General features: G+C 44.3%; 1 protein-coding gene and 1 pseudogene across 1 annotated transcript in view; one reads left to right on the plus strand and one right to left on the minus strand.

Moving 5' to 3' along the window:
• LOC126187869 (uncharacterized) overlaps positions 1-17,911 on the minus strand; it is a 1,070,755-nt gene that overhangs the window by 21,150 nt on the left and 1,031,694 nt on the right. The window lies entirely within an intron of this gene.
• LOC126098286 (5S ribosomal RNA) lies at positions 91-208 on the plus strand (annotated as a pseudogene).

Here is a 17,911-nt window from a genome sequence, read left to right on the forward strand (position 1 = left end):
TGAACTTGAAATTTTTATTTTTTTCTTACACGTCAAAGTTCTAAATGTTTAAAAATTGCTGTCATTATTGTCAGGCGTTATGAGAAACATGCCAACGGCCTTGCCGCAGTGGTAACACTGGTTCCCGTCAGATCGCCGAAGTTAAGCGCTGTCGGGCTGGGCTAGCACTTGGATGGCTGTCCATCCGGTTTGCCGAGCGCTGTTGGCACGCGGGGTGCACTCAGCCCTTGTGCGGCAAACTGAAGAGCTACTTGATTTAGAAGTAGCGGCTCCGGTCTCGTAAACTGACATACGGCTGAGAGAGTGGTGTGTTGACCACATGCTCTTCCACATCCGCATCCAGTGACGTCTGTGGGCTGAGGATGACACGACGGCCGGTAGGTACCGTTGAGCCTTTATGGCGGGGCGGAGTTTGCTTTGGTTTTTTGGTTATGAGAAACATTGTACTCATTCTCGTTCCTTGCTAGACGTTTAAATGAGTACAGACGGCAACACTGGACATGCAGCGATACCTCCATCGCCGTTTATCGTAAGTTACGCACTTTACAGACGCAAAGAGTGTGGACTTCCATATGTCGGCATTATTCTTATTAAATTAAAACTGCTTAGTACGTACTCTAACAAAAGTAAAATATTTATTTTATTTAATTTCTTTAAGAATGTTGATAATGGGCATAATTATTGTCGTTTTTCTTCGGAGTCGAAGTATTCGGGACAAACTGCGCTCTCACTTTTCTCTTCCTCAAAACATTCTGCATTGCGATTTGTCACATAAAAACTCTGACACACTACTGTCGCACGTCCATTTCTTAAAACTGCCTGCTCACAACTGATTGGTGGAATGTACATCTATTGTTTACAGTTGTTGGTTCTAGCTGCCATCGTAGCTACTGCGCTGATATAGCTTACACGCCAGGAATAAAATCAGTCTCCGAACTTCTTGGGCGGACAGTGGACGTATGCTCTAGCAATTTTGCACATAATAACAGATGTACGTTTATATGTCCAGACTTAGCGGGCTGTTTTTATACATTTCGTTTCATTCATTACGGCAACAGCTATTTGCGATCTTTTACTATGGAGTAAGGATTTGACGACAGCATACGAAAGCCTCATAACTGAAAACTGTGCAATCGCCAATGCCGGTATTGCGACAGATCAGCTTTACATAAGAGTGCAAAAATGCTCTAATGCTCTGTGTTCAACGTGAGTCTTGAAGCATCTCAGTTAGGACCAGAAGCCTCGTAGAATCATCATTAGTATGAAGAACATGCAGCGCAGGAGTTTATTTCACGTTTTGTTGCCAGTGGTAAAATTTCGAGCTAACATTCTGACTGGCCACGTGGAAAATGGAAATAAATGGTACCATATGGCACCATAACTCGCAATTTGACCCAAATGAAGCTTATTCTCTTATGGGAACTGCAACGCTGACGCCTGCCGTACATGAATGTTTTTTTATTGAGAATTATAAATGTAGACACCGCCCTACCATACATACACACTGAACAGCCATTGGCGAAAGTATACTGGGCGTCCAAGGGAGAATAGTCAGTATTCAGGGATATGACAGGAACAATCATTCGAAGCAAAAATGTCTAGTAAATATGGGGTGTAAAATACTTACGTTAAAAGCTAAAAGCAAATGTTTATCTTCGCTACTGTGGAAGGCGTGTCTTCTACTGAAGGATTTGTTTTCTTCTGTTTTGGTCCATGCTACTTGCTCGCAACATATGGAAAGCAAAGAGATTGCAGTAGAAGATATTTACTTCACGGTACACTAGATGAAGAAATGCTTATAGCTCTTAAGGTATGCGTTTAGAGCCCATGTTTTCTATACTTTTTTTGCAACGAATGATCGTCCCTACCATATCCTCGTACGTTAACCAGTCCTCTTGGGACTTCCTTTACACGCCATATAACCATGTATCATATGGTAAAAAACGTCGAATTTGTTGCACAGCGTTGGATAGGATGTTCTTGATCTCGTCATCTTCAGTCCTGACCTCTCACTTAACCACAGAAATAAGGCAAAAAAAAAAAAAATACACACAGTGTATCCATACTGTAAGTGTCGATGATATCGGCGGTTCCATTGAAGGTTGTTTCATATACAACTAGGGACCTTTTTCAGTCAACATCTCTGTAATCTAGTAAATCGTAAGAATACTTGACTGAACTTATAAGCCTATGTGTAGACATATAATTGCTAATGAATAAATTGCCATTTGCTGGCTGTTCGCATAGCAGAACATTCAGTGATTCAGATAGGCATAAAATATGCTTCAAAACTGTCTATCTCGTAAAATCAAGTGCACTGCTATTCTCTGAGATACTAGGAAGGGGCACAGAAGTCTGTATTTGCAAATCAGCGGGAACCATTAGGCATTAAAATATTTCCTCTTTTGTAGCTTATCCCAGTTACGCAAATCACAGATGTTGTGACTCCAGTTTTACGCAAACGATGAAATTAAAAGAAATGGAAAAGAAAGAAGGGAAACTGGAGCTAATTGTCAATTTGGTAAAGTTTCAGAGGCATTTATTTATTTGCTCTTCATACACTACTGGCCATGAAAACTGCTACACCACCAAGATGACGTGCTACAGACGCGAAATTTAACCGACAGGAAGAAGATGCTGTGATATGCAAATGATTAGCTTTACAGAGCATTCACACAAGGTTGACGCCGGTGGCGACACCTACAACGTGCTGACATGAGGAAAGTTTCCAAACGATTTCTCATAAACAAACAGCAGTTGACCGGCGTTGCCTGGTGAAACTTTGTTGTGATGCCTCAAGTAAGGAGGAGAAATGCGTACCATCACGTTTCCGACTATGATAAAGGTCGGATTGTAGCCTATCGCGACTGCGGTTTATCGTATCGCGTCATTGCTGCTCGCGTTGGTCGAGATCCAATGACTGTTAGCAGAATATGGAATCGGTGGGTTCAGGAGGGTAATACGGAATGCCGTGCTGGATCCCAACGGCCTCGTATCACTAGCAGTCGAGATGATAGGCATCTTATCCGCATGGCTATAACGGATGGTGCAGCCACGTCTCGATCCCTGAGTCAACAGATGGGGACGTTTGCAAGACAACAACCATCTGCACGAGCAGTTCGACGACGTTTGCAGCAGAATGGACTATCAGCTCGGAGACCATGGCTGCGGTTACCCTTGACGCTGCATCACAGACAGGAGCGCCTGCGATTGTATACTCAACGACGAACCTGGGTGCACGAATGGCAAAACGTCATTTATTCGGATTAATCCAGGTTCTGTTTACAGCATCATGATGGTCGTATCCGTGTTTGGCGACATCGCGGTGAACGCACATTGGAGGCGTGTATTCGTCATCGCCATACTGGCGTTTCACCCGGCGTGATGGTAGGGGGAGCCATTGGTTACACGTCTCGGTCACCTCTTGTTCGCACTGACGGCACTTTGAACAGTGGACGTCACATTTCAGATGTGTTACGATCCGTGGCTCTACGCTTCATTCTATCCCTGCGAAACCCTACATTTCAGCTGGATAATGCACGACCGCACATTGCAGGTCCTGTACGGGCCTTTCTGGATACAGAAAATTTTCGACTGCTGCCCTGGCCAGCACATTCTCCAGATCTCTCACCAATTGAAAACGTCTGGTCAATGGTGGCCGAGCAACTGGTTCGTCACAATACGCCAGTCACTACTCTTGATGAACTGTGGTATCGTGTTGAAGCTGCATGGGCAGCTGTAAATGTACACGCCATCCAAGCTCTGTTTGACTCAATGCCCAGGCGTATCAAGGTCGTTATTATGGCCAGAGGTGGTTGTTCTGGGTACTGATTTCTCAGGATCTATGCACCCAAACTGCATGATAATGTAATCACATGTCAGTTCTAGTATAATATATTTGTCCAATGAATACCCGTTTATCATCTGCATTTCTTCTTGGTGTAGCAATTTTAATGGCCAGTAGTGTTTACAATCTAATTTGCTTTATTTCATTACGTCGACGATCAAACGTTGCACTCGCTTTATGGCCTTCGCTTGTTTGTAAGTTGGCTCGCTTGTCGCTAGTCACGGTCATCCATACACGCTTGAACGAAATATATAATTCCGGTGGAGTATCACCTGGCGCGGTAATGGACGAGCTCGCGAGGTTTTTTCCCACATCCTTATCTTGCCTTGAGCTATCGCTGTGGCCAGTTCTCGATATAGCACTCTGGTCACGACCGTGGAAGCAGCCGGGTCGAAACCGACCCAGCGGAAATCTGCCACGCTTGTTGCCCACGCGATCGGTTATTCAGTGTACACAGGCAGGAGGGGATCCCGTCTCCGCAGTGCTGCGGGTGAATTTCTAAGCGGGAGGGGACACACATACAAACGAGGCAGCGGCAGTGCTAATCCCATCCCGCCTAGATGGAGGCGACTGTCGTGTCCACGCCACCTGGGCTACAGGCACGCGCGTGTACCTCTGCCCTATGAAAGGCTTCAGCGACAGGCTGTTCCATCTCATCTACATCTACATCTACACGAATACTCTGCAAATCACATTTAAGTGCCTGTCAGAGGGTTCATGGAACCACTTTCACAATTCTCTAGTATTCCAATCTCGTATAGCGCGCGGAAAGAATGAACACCCATATATTTCCGTACGAGCTCTGATTTCCCTTATATTATCGTGGTGATCGTTCCTCCCTATGTAGGTCGGTGTCAACAAAATATTTTCGCATTCGGAGGAGAAAGCTGGTAATTGGAATTTCGTGAGAAGATTCCGTCGCAACGAAAAACGCGTTTCTTTTAATGATTTCCAGCCCAAATCCTGTATCATTTCTATGACACTCTCTCCCATATTTCACGATAATACAAAACGTGCTGCCTTTCTTTGAACTTTTTCGATGTACTCTGTCAGTCCTATCTGGTAAGGATCCCACACCGAGCAGCAGTATTCTAAAAGAGGACGGACAAGCGTACTGTAGGCAGTCTCCTTAGTAGGTTTGTTACATTTCCTAAGTGTCCTGCCAATAAAACACAGTCTTTGGTTAGCCCTCCGCACAAAATTTTCTGTGAGTTCCTTCCAATTTAAGTTGTTCGTAATTGTAATACCTAGGTATTTAGTTGAATTTACGGCTTTTAGATTAGACTGATTTATCGTGTAACCGAAGTTTAATGAGTTCCTTTTAGCACTCATGTGGATGACCTCACACTTTTCGTTATTTAGGGTCAACTGCCACTTTTCTCACCATTCCGATATCTCTTCTAATTCGTTTTGCAGTTTGTTTTGATCTTCTGATGACTTTATTAGTAGATAAACGACAGCGTAATCTGCAAACAACCGAAGACGGCTGCTCAGATTGTGCCCCAAATCGTTTATATAGATAAAGAACAGCAAAGGGCCTATAACACTACCTTGGGAAACGTCAGAAATCACGTCTGTTTTACTCGATGACTTCCCGTCAATTACTACGAACTGTGACCTGCCGGCCGCGGTGGTCTAGTGGTTCTAGGCGCGCAGTCCGGAACCGCGGGACTGCTACGGTCGCAGGTTCGAATCCTGCCTCGGGCATGGATGTGTGTGATGTCCTTAGGTTAGTTAGGTTTAAGTAGTTCTAAGTTCTAGGGGACTGATGACCACAGAAGTTAAGTCCCATAGTGCTCAGAGCCATTTGAACCATTTTTGAACTGTGACCTCTCTGACAGGAAATCACAAACCCACTCACATAACTGAGACGATATTCCATAAGCACGCAATTTCACTACGAGCCGTTTGTGTGGTACTGTGTCAAAAGCCTTCCGGAAATCCAAAAATACGGAATCGATCGGAAATCCCTTGTCAATAGCACTTAGCACTTCATGTGAATAAAAAGCTAGTTGTGTTTCACAGGAACGATGTTTTCTAAGTCCATGTTGACTGTGTGTCAATAGACCGTTTTCTTCGAGATAATTCATGATGTTCGAACACAATATATTTTCTAAAATCCTGCTGCATATCGACGTTAACGATATGGGCCTGTAATTTAGTGGATTACTCTTACTAACTTTCTTGAATATTGGTGTGACCTGTCCAACTTTCCAGTCTTTGAGTACGGATCTTTCGTCGAGCGAACGGTTGTATATGACTGTTAAGTATGGAGCTAATGCATCAGCATACCCCGAAAGGAACCTAATTGGTTTACAGTCTGGACCAGAAGACTTGCTTTTATTAAGTGATTTAAGTTGCTTCACTACTCCGAGGATATTTACTTCTATGTTATTCATGTTGGCAGCTGTTCTAGATTCGAATTCTGGAATATTTACTTCGTCTTCTCTTGTGAAGGCATTTCGGAAGGCTGTGTTTAGTAACTCTGCTTTGGCAGCACTGTCTTCGATAGTATCTCCATTGCTATTGTGCAGAGAAGGCATTGACTGTTTCTTGCCCCTAAGATACTTCACATACGACCAGAATCTCTTAGGATTTTTTGCCAGGTTTCGAGACAAAGTTTAGTTGTGGAAATTGTTATAAGCATCTCGTAGTGAAGTCCGCGCTAAATTTCGAGCTTCTGTAAAAGATCGCCAATCTTGGGGATTTTGCGTCTGTTTAAATTTGGCACGTTTGTTTCGTTGTTTCTGCAACAGTGTTCTAACCCGTTCTGTGCACCAAGGAGGGCAGGGATCTCGACAACGAGGGTTTGTGTGCTTTCGGGTCTACAGCTGAGTACTTGATTCCGCTTTATTCGCAATATTTCTACGATCGACCCTGTGATTCTCTTCAGGTGCCGCGATCTTGTGGTGGTTCATCTCGCCTGCCATACAACTGCAACCAAAAGAATGCTGAATTTTCATATGTTGAGAAATTAGAAGGAACGATCTGCTTCATGTGGTAAAAAACGCCGGCCGGAGTGGCCGAGCGGTTAAAGGCGCTACAGTTTGGAACCGCACGACCGCTACGGTCGCAGGTTCGAATCCTGCCTCGGGCATAGATGTGTGTGATGTCCTTAGGTTAGTTAGGTTTAAGTAGTTCTAAGTTCTAGGGGACTTATGACCACAGCAGTTGAGTCCCATAGTGCTCAGAGCCATTTGAACCATTTTTTTGGTAAAAAACTTTCTAGAACCAAGGTTGCATAAATTCTTCTTTACTTTGGACAACTGATTTCGACCGACTTCTGGTCTTCAAAAATGTGGATAAAATGTAGCACATTATACAAAGGTTTGTCACATTGTGCACAAGGCCATGTCCGTAAACATAGCGCTGAAAGATGAATGTTACGTCTTAAAAATCACAATATCCAGTAAAATGCTTATTTGAACATCTGTTTACGTTAGCTTGACATGTTCAGTTCATTGACTGGGTATCTGATTTTTTATGTTGCCATTTAGAAGTGTTAGCATGAAATTTTGCCATTGGTTCGAAAGCTAAACATGGCCATTTTCACAAGGCGCTCTTTAATTATAAATATTTTATTTCTGAGATACCTTTGTAAAATTTGCTACATTTTATCCACTAATATGACAACTTGGAATGAGGTTCTGACTCACAATGAACACGTTTTGTAACAAAAGCTTTTGAAGACCAAAAGATGACAGCAAAGTCTGTCGAAACTAGTTGTCGAAAATAAAGAAGAATTTATCCAATCTTGATTATAGAAAGTTTTTTACAAAACAGTGTTGTCGTCTCGGAAGCATTTGACTGGATCCTACTTACAGTTGTCGATCAAGCAACCATTTGACATCGATTAATTAAAGCTAATGGGGCTATAGGTGAATATGAAGGGCCATACCGCAGTCAGTATAACAGTTCAATATATTCTGCGTAAAAATTTACAAATACACAGCAAGACGAATTTGAAGCATCGACATCGGGGCGAAAGAGTGCACTTGTATTTAGTATCAGTTTTCATATGTGTTTAAGCATCGGATAACAATAAAAGTTACGAAATGATATCAAGGAAGCCACCAGGTTTACAGTCACTTTCAGCAACGTGGCTGGTACCGCGAGATCCTCTGTGACAGACATTGTCTACGTAGATGGTACGTGTTGACTGCTCCATGACAAAAGTGAAGTTGAGTGACTGCTGCATTATATTCAACAAATCTCTATTTTAGCAAGAAAATAGTAAACTGTCACGGTAGAGACTACTTACTAGTTCCACTTAAAAGACTGTTCCTGCAATATGGTAAGTCTGTCTCACAAGAAAGTTCTGAGGGAACTCTTCAGAGCTCTAAAGTTGCCATTACCTGGTTGGTCCTAACTGCTAACTACTTCACAGGAAGGAACCCCTGCTCTTTTGTCACCCTTCTTCAAACCAAGGTGGTTCTCTAACGCCCGCCGCCGTCTTGGTGACCACCCTTAATTACAGTTTGGATGGACTTGCAGTAAAATTAACCTGGCCCAAAACTACTCGTGTAAGGAGGGAATGATAGGTAATTTTCTCTCACTCTCGTCTCGAGAACACATAGAAAAGTTTACTTTTAAATTTGTAGCCAGCCGGTGTGGCCGTGCGGTTCTAGGCGCTACAGTCTGGAACCGAGCGACGGCTACGGTCGCAGGTTCGAATCCTGCTTCGGGCATGGATGTGTGTGCTGTCCTTAGGTTAGTTAGGTTTAATTAGTTCTAAGTTCTAGGCGACTGATGACCTCAGAAGTTAAGTCGCATAGTGCTCAGAGCCATTTTTTAAATTTGTAGGTTATATATACAGGGTGGTCCATTGATCGTGACCGGGCCAAATATCTCACGAAATAAGCGTCAAACGAAAAAACTACAAAGAACGAAACTTGACTAGCTTGAAGGGGGAAACCAGATGGCGCTATGGTTGGACTGCTAGATGGCGCTGCCATAGGTCAAACGGATATCAACTGCGTTTTTTTTTTTTTTTAATTGGAACCCCCATTTTTATTACATATTCGTGTAGTACGTAAAATATGAATGTTTTAATTGGACCACTTTTTTCGCTTTGTGATAGATGGCGCTGTAATAGTCACAAACATATGGCTCACAATTTTAGACGAACAGTTGGTAACAGGTAGGTTTTTTAAATTAAAATACAGAACGTAGGTACGTTTGAACATTTTACTTCGGTTGTTCCAATGTGATACATGTCCTTTGTGAACTTATGATTTCTGAGGACGCATGCTGTTACAGCGTGATTACCTGTGAATTACCACATGAATGCAATAAATGCTCAAAATGATGTCCGTCAACCTCAATGCATTTGGCAATACGTGTAACGACATTTCTCTCAACAGTGAGTAGTTCGTCTTCCGTAATGTTGGCAAATGCATTGACAATGCGCTGACGCATGTTGTCAGGCGTTGTCGGTGGATCACGATAGCAAATATCCTTCAACTTTCCCCACAGAAGGAAATCCGGGGACGTCAGATCTGGTGAACGTGCGGGCCATGGTATGGTGCTTCGACGACCAAACCACCTGTCATGAAATTGCTATTCAGTACCGCTTCTACCGTACGCGAGCTATCTGCCAGACATCCATCATGTTGGAAGTACATCGCCATTCTGTCATGCAGTGAAACATCTTGTAGTAACATCGGTAGAACATTACGTAGGAAATCAGCAAACAATGCGCCATTTAGATTGCCATCGATAAAATGGGGGCCAATTATCCTTCCGCCCATAATGCCGCACCATACATTAACCCGCCAAGGTCACTGATGTTCCACTTGTCGCAGCCGTCGTGGATTTTCCGGTGCCCAATAGTGCATATTATGCCGGTTTACGTTACCGCTGTTGGTGAATGACGCTTCGTCGCTAAATAGAACGCGTGCAAAAAATCTGTCATCTTCCCGTAATTTCTCTTGTGCCCAGAGGCAGAACTGTACACGACGTTCAGAGTCGTCGCCATGCAATTCCTGGTGCACAGAAATATGGTACGGGTGCAATCGATGTTGATGTAGCATTCTCAACACCGACGTTTTTGAGATTCCCGATTCTCTAGCAATTTGTCTGCTACTGATGTGCGGATTAGCCGCGACAGCAGCTAAAACACCTACTTGGATATCATCATTTGTTGCAGGTCGTGGTTGACGTTTCACATGTGGCTGCACACTTCCTGTTTCCTTAAATAACGTAACTAGCCGGCGAACGGTCCGGGCACATGGATGATGTCGTCCAGGATACCGAGCAGCATGCATAGCACACGTCCGTTGGGCATTTTGATCACCATAGACATACGTCAACACGATATCGACCTTTTCCGCAATTGGTAAACGGTCCATTTTAATGTATCACGAAGTAAATACCGCCCGCATTGGCGGAATGGTACGTGATACCACGTACTTATTATACCTTTGTGACTATTACAGCGCCATCTACCACAAAGCCAAAAAAGTGGTCCAACTAAAACATTTGTAACTCTTTACGTACTACACGGATACGTAATAAAAATGGGGGTTCCTGTTTTAAAAAACGCAATTGAGTTCCGTTTGACCTATGGCAGCGCCATCCAGCGGGTCAACCATAACGACATCCGGTTTCCCCCTTCAAGCTAGACGAGTTTCGTTCTTTGTAGTTTTTTCGTTTGATGCTTATTTCGTGAGATATTTGGCCTGGTCACTATCAGTGGACCACCCTGTATATGCTAATTGAAGGAGGATAACTGCTGTCAGCTGCAACGGGACATTACGCGGAATCAGCCGCGACGAGCGAAAATTTGCACCAGACCGGGATTCGAACCCGTGATCTCCTACTTCTTAGGCAGATGCATTATCCACTGTGCCGTCCGGGACACAGCGTTATCGAAACTGCGCACTGTCTCGGAAGGCCTCACGGCCGATCCGCACTCTCACAGAGCGGCTCCTCTCATACAATTGATAAGCGTAGCTGGGCAATGGATCCACCTTCTTCATTGCGGATGCACAAATACGTCCGATCTCCCGAGGGAGTCTCAGAGTGGCGAACATTAAAGTAAAATGGACAGGGACTGCGGGTAGGTTGAGAAAGGTTCAAATGGCTCTGAGCACTATGGGACTTAACATCTGAAGTCATCAGTCCCCTAGAACTTAGAACTACTTAAACCTAACTAACCTAAGGACATCACACACATCCATACCCGAGGCAGGATTCGAACCTGCGACCGTAACGGCAGCGCGGTACCGGACTGAAGCGCCTAGAACCGCTCGACCACAGCGGCCGGCTCTGCGGACAGGTGGCACGCGGTGGGAGTGGGGATCGGCCGTGAGGCGTGCCGTGACAGTCCGTGCAGTCGCGACAACGCTGTCTTCTGGGCGGCGCAGTGGTTAACGCAGCTGCTTAGTAAGCAGGAGGTCCTCGGTTCGAATCCCGGTCCGGTGCACTTTTCCGCTCGTCGCTGCTGATTCCGCGTAATGTCCCGCTGCAGCTGACAGCAGTAATCCCCCTTCAGTTTACAGATAATGTGCCACAGATGTGGATTCTGCATGGTGTCTGTTCTTTCGGACACGTACGGAAGAACAGACACTAAGCATTCATATAAATGTAACTTAATTCCCATACAAAATAAATGTGGTCTCTCAAGTTGTGTTGCTATGCGTACTCCCCGCCCGACTCCAATGTCAGAAAACATAATAATCATCGACTGGGGTCCGGCTCTCAGTTTACGAAGTTCTCGGCGGCCATCTCATCCAGCAGAGCTGTAAAATGCTGAGATAATGTATGTTTCATGATATAACACTGCCGACTCCTAAAAACAAAAGAGCATCAAAAACCGAACTCTGCTACTAACAGCGGAGCGAGCGCAACAATACTTCAGAGTCTGGTTGAAGTCTAGGCAGCGAGTACACACAGTAACACAGATTGCAGCACCGCAGACTGCGAAGAAATGCGATCACACACTCGGATAAGAAACTCGGCAGTACACCGAATGTACCCCACCAATCACGCCGAGAAAACGTGAGAGGTCACATGCATCTTTAACTGTGCAAATAAGTGTTGACAGCAGTGAGCTTGTTGTATTGAGCATTTTTAGTGCTTCATTTTCAGATTTCGTGGTGTGAGTGCGCCAGATATTTATGTTCATTCTGTGTGCTGCCGTGTTCCTTTTGTTTTCACGGTTACGGTGTAACTTTTGGTTGCAATAAAGAAAGGAGCAATAAGTTATTTTTACTCCAATTTACCGTATTTCGGTCTGTGATTTTCTGCCAAACATAATGAAAGACATCTCATTATGGGCCCAGGCAAACGCATACATATGGTATCTGTTTCTGTTCTGTGAATTTATTGCTTTTGTCCGGAGTTTTATCCGCATGAAGCGTGACGCTCAAGTTCTGGAACCGTCGTATCTCGCTGGTCTATTGTGGAAAATCTTCGTTTTCGTTTTGAACTGAGTATTGGAAGTTTGACTTACATTCAGCTTACACGAAGTTGGATAAATTGAAAACGTATAGTATCCAGAAATTTGACGGTAAAAATTCCAACTGTGTAAATATCAGTTGCAAATTATTTTTCTTGCTGAAAAGGTGCTCGATAAAGTAGAGGGAAAATAAGCTGGTGAGAATCAAACCGCTTGGGACGAGTTAAATGCGAAGGCGATGCTCATTCTATCTACTGCGATGGAGTTTGACCAACTGCAATCTGTTATGACGTGCACAAATGCAGCGGAAATGCGGGCCAGACTAAAGACTATTCATGAACAGCTAAGTAACTGGTTGGTTCAAATGGCTCTGAGCACTATGCGACTTAACTTCTGAGGTCATCAGTCGCCTAGAACTTAGAACTAATTAAACCTAACTAACCTAAGGACATCACACACATCCATGCTCGAGGCAGGATTCGAACCTGCGACCACAGCGGTCGCTCGGCTCCAGACTGTAGCGCCTAGAACCGCACGGCCACTCCGGCCGGCTAAGTAACTGGTGGTGGTCGAAGCAGGTAAGAGATGAAATTCATGCTGATAATAACAGGAAAGACTTTTCTGAAAAAAATTTTATCATTGAATTTAAATATATCATGGTTACACATTATTAGTCGTCATATAAACGTAAACATGTGCACAAATGAGCACTGTTATGCAATTCAGCATCTAACAAGCATCAGTGGAAAGTTAATGTGCTTTGTAAGTGAATTGTTTTTGTGACAAATCTGTTTTTATTTTTTACAAACCTATGTGGAATGTGCTACATAATATCCACTATAATGTCAGCATTGCATATGTGCTGACATAACGAACTATCTGTTCTAGGTTATTTTCAGAGAAGGCATTTAGTAATATTTCAAAGGATGTCTTGTCAAACTATAATTTTCCCAAATGGTTGTTGGATGGTTAAAGCCTCCATCAATGATAACAGTATGTTCCAGTAACTTCCGTACAAGCGAACTGAACTTTCTTAAAGTTTTTAATTACATCAGGAGGTAAGTGCGGTGGGCGACAGAAGGATCTAGTCACCATTTTACGCTCAGCCGTGCGCCCTGCTTGCCCAAGCAGTTTCGCATGCAGCTTCAATTTTTATCTCGGTGGATTTGAGTTTACTGTCTGCTGCGACAAATAAACAGCCTTTGTTTCCCATTAGCCTACCTTTTCGATATATATTTAAATTTTCCCCAAAAATCTCACTGATATCAATTTCAGGTTTCAACCAGATTTCTGAACGTAGTACAGTGGTTCCAAAATTAAAGCAACAGACCACTATTTCCACGTCCTCTGTCTAATTCATAATATAATCATACAAATTGTCAACAGGCGTCGGTACGATCGTGTTCTGCATGACATTCCGATTAACGGGCAACCAGGCCAACGATAACATCAGGGCTGCTACAAATGGGGTAGTGTTTGCGGGTAGTCCCACATCCAGAATCGCTGTGTGTCAGTCAAAGACGGTGCAGTATGGCACAGGGAGGCCCCCTACCAGATACTCTGCGGTGGAGTGCCATATGAAGAATGGGAGCAGGGTAGTTGCAAACTAGTGTGGCCCCACAGCTTAATGTGAATTGTTTTGTTGTTTCTCGGATGTGGCGACAGTTTATAGAGAACGAAACTGTATGCCGACGACCAGGGCAGCTCCGACCACGCGTGACATCAGAAAGAGAGGATTAATATTTGGCTGGAAGGGCATAACGGTACCACCTTAGTACTGCATGGCAATTGGCATCTGACCTCGCAGCATCCACTGGACGTGTTGTATCGAGGCAAAAGGTGTACAGAAGACTTCGGCAGAGTGACCGTTATTGTCAAAGACCTGCTGTATGTCTACCTCTTCACGTCTTCACAGAAGGGAGCGTCTAGAGTGCAGTCGTCGACATGCCACCTGAACGGTCGAACAGTGGGCGAACGTTCTTTTCACAACGGAGTCCCGATTTGCTCTGGAGAGTGATACTCGATGGATTTGCATCTGGAGGGAACGTGGAACACGATTTCAGGACCAAGACACTGTGGAAAGAGACCTATATCGAGGAAGATCCCTGTTGGTGTGAGCACGGATTATGTTGGCCACTCGAACTCCTCTTCATGAAATTGTACAGCTGAATCGGCAGGTTTTAGGTGTTGTCAGGTATCTCGATGAGACCTCGGGGCCTCATGTGCGGCTGTTACGAGGTGCTGTGGACCTGTGGACCCAGACGTCGTACTGATGGATAGGTGCTTGATGTTTTCTTGGAATCAGAAGATCCTGCACAATGGCGTGGCGTGCTCACTCTCCCGAATTGAATCCCACAGAACATGTCTGGGATGTACTAGGGAGACGGGCTGATCACGTCAGCATCTACCAACCACTCTTCAAGACTTGCGTACAGCTCCGCAAGAAGAATGGGCGTTATTGCCTGAACATGAGATTGATGACATCGTTCACGACATGCCCTGCCGTTGTCAGGGCTGTATTGCTGCCAGAGGTGGTCACAACCCATAATGAGCATATTGACCAGTAGTCGGAATGTGTGTGCAAATCCACTAAGTTGGAAAAAAACGAAGAACATTTTTGTCTACCGTTACGCATCTTGCAGTTGTTTACGTTCTTTATTTTTTACATTATTTCTACTTTACTATCACCTATTCATACTATTTTGTGGGAAAATAAACACAACCTTGCAAAATTTCCATTTGTTGCTTTAATTTTGGGCACCACTGTATTATATGAACTTCACTGCGTTTCAGAAGCTCTTCAAACTCTGGCACTTCGTTGTGAATGTTTCGGCAGTTACAGGGTAGCTACTAGTATTTTAATACTCTTTCCTGAGAGGGGGGAGGACATTCTTTTGGATCTTATACTTCCTAAATGTTGAGAAATCGTATGACACAGTGCCACTAAAGCTATTTTTTGATGTGCTGTGATCTGGGGAACTGCCAAAACTTTATGTAAGAAGCATCATAAACTTCTACAAGTCAGCAGAAAAGGTCATTAAAATAGGAAAAGACATTTCTAGAGATGCGTTCAGAATAACTAATGGACTGAAGCAGCGATCCTGTCTGTCTCACACATTCTTTAAGATGTATGTGCAGAAGGCACTGAATCTGTGGTTTACAATGTGCACGGGCATGGGGATTGAAGTAGAGAACCAGTGTACGTACACACTTTCCTACGCTGATGATTAGATCGTTGCAGCAATCGAGGAAGAGAGTACGTCTTACTTGCTCAGGAAATTCTTGGAAGAGTGAAAAAAGTGGCTCAAATGGCTCTGAGCACTATGGGACTTAACATCTGAGGTCATCAGTCCCCTAGAACTTATAACTACTTAATCCTAACTAACCGTAGGACATCACACGCATCCATGCCCGAGGCAAGATTCGAACCTGCGACCGTAGTGGTCATGCGGTTCCAGACTGAAGCGCCTAGAACCGCTCGGCCACACCGGCCGGCTGTAAAAAGTGGGATTCTAAGTTTAATTTTGAGGAGGCGCAGTAACTATGTTGCGGAGAAGAGGGAAGTAAGATGGACATTGACGGACTTCTTATTAAAGTGAGTAAAGAATTTAAGTACCTGGGTAATATCCTACCACGTGATGGAAGACGTGACAGAGACATCCAACAACGGATGAAGCAGGAAAGTGCGGCTAGCCAAAAGCTAGACCCTGTACTTTGGTCCTCAAAACTGAGTTTAAAGGTTAAAATTCATTTATAGAAATCCATCGTCGAACTAGTAGTAACGTATGGGAGTGATTGCTGCCAAATCACAGAAAGAAATAAAAAGAGAGTCAATGTTTTAGAAATGGACCACTTGAGAAGAGCCTGTAGAGTTTCCCTACTTTACCACGTAAGAAATGAGAAAATAAGAGAAAGAGCACAGAATCATTGTAGTATTACGGATAAAATGGAAGAAAAGCAGCTAGGATGATTTGGACATAACAAAAGAATATATGAAGACAGATGGTCCAATAGAGTAATTTCATGGCAACCTCAGGGTAGGAGAAGAAGAAGAAGAAGAAGACCACGGAAAGTGTGGCTAAAGCGTTGTAGAGGAGAGGAATGGAAGAGGATGAGTAAAAATGGCGAGATCGAGGCATCTGGCGACAGAGATGCGGATGCGGTGGCCTTCTTCCCCCCCCCCCCCCCCCCCCTCCCAACAAGGAATGACATTGTTACGGTGCTCGCTTATTTCTAAGTCCGTATAGATCTTAGTGCTGAGTTTTCACGCAGATGGCGCTTTGGCGTTAGGCGTTTGTTTCCGTGTGTGATCGCTGGCCGGGGCTTAGCTGGAGGCGGGGCTTGGCGTGAAGACAGTTCGGCTCGGCTGGGGTTGTTTGTGTCTGGACGTCGGGTGGGGCCCGATGGGAAGACCGGACCGTGATTTTACGGTTAATAGTGTGGAGAGCGGTGTGGTGTGCCGTTTGACTTGAATCGCAAGGGGAGCAAAATCTCGCCTGTTGTAATTTGTCGAACCTGAGTTTGAAATATCTTCTATGTGCGGCGGGATGTAATTTCGTCCCCCTGTTTCTCCGTCGCTGGGATTGCTATCCTCGTTTACCGTCCCATGGACGTATATCGATGGGGTACGCTGCTCTCCGTACCCTACTAGACGCTGGTGATGGAAGTGCGTCGTTCAGCGGCACGTTAGTCTGGGTGCTTTATGTTTGATCTTCAAGTGCATAGTCTTCGAGTGGCACTCCTTAGAGTTTGCCTTGGGCAGTTAGATTGGTGTTTATTTTGTCTTGTGGTGCTTCCGCTTTCACTTAACGAAGGTTAAGCTTGATTCGGCACTCCGTACGACGCTTGGCACCTCAGCAGGCGGGTCGGAGCCACCTTCGCGACTAAACGGAAGCCTTTGGACTGAGAGGTCTTGTGTTTTGCATATTGTTCATAAATTGTTATTTTGGTATTAAGTTGGCTGAGGTCTCTTATGGATTTCCCGGCATTTGGTCTGTTGTCCGGCCCGGGCTAGGTCTCGTTATTTTAAAGGCCGGTCTTTGTTTTGGCTTAGTACGATTTTGGTTTACTGCCTGGTGGTTCTGGTAGTACACCGGGTCGCTGTGGTTGTGTTGCATTTTGTATGGGGCTGTGTGCTCGGAGCCGTGGAGTAAAATTTGTGTGAACTGCTTCACTGGGGAGTACTGATCGGGCCATTCTTGGTCCTCTTTTGTATGAAATAATTTTATTATTATTTTAAAGTAACATTATCACTTAAATGATTTAATTCTTTTTGCGTTAATTGCAACTTGGGTACTGAGATATATAGTAGTGTAATTACGCAAGATTTAATAGTGGGCCATGCCCCTTTACCTTCCGTAATCTGTTAATTACCGAAAGACCTTAAGCTCATACTAATATGATGTGATTTTCTTAAATTATTGTATTTTATGTCATGTTGTTTTTTAAATTTGCTGATCACTGGTGTACTGTTCCAAGTACTAAAATGTTTCAGGTAGCTATTAATTGGGTGGAACACGCGGAACGGCAACGGAGAGAGTAGTCGCGTGCCTTACGTGTCCGTTGTTGGCGCAGCCTGGTGTCCGTTGTTTGTTTTGGTGCACCTGAGTTAAATATTGTGTTGCCTCCTCCCTTGCGGCCCCATCGTGTTCTTCTCATAAACA

This window comes from Schistocerca cancellata, chromosome 1, assembly GCF_023864275.1.
Source record: "Schistocerca cancellata isolate TAMUIC-IGC-003103 chromosome 1, iqSchCanc2.1, whole genome shotgun sequence".
In the NCBI taxonomy this organism is placed as follows: domain Eukaryota; kingdom Metazoa; phylum Arthropoda; class Insecta; order Orthoptera; family Acrididae; genus Schistocerca; species Schistocerca cancellata.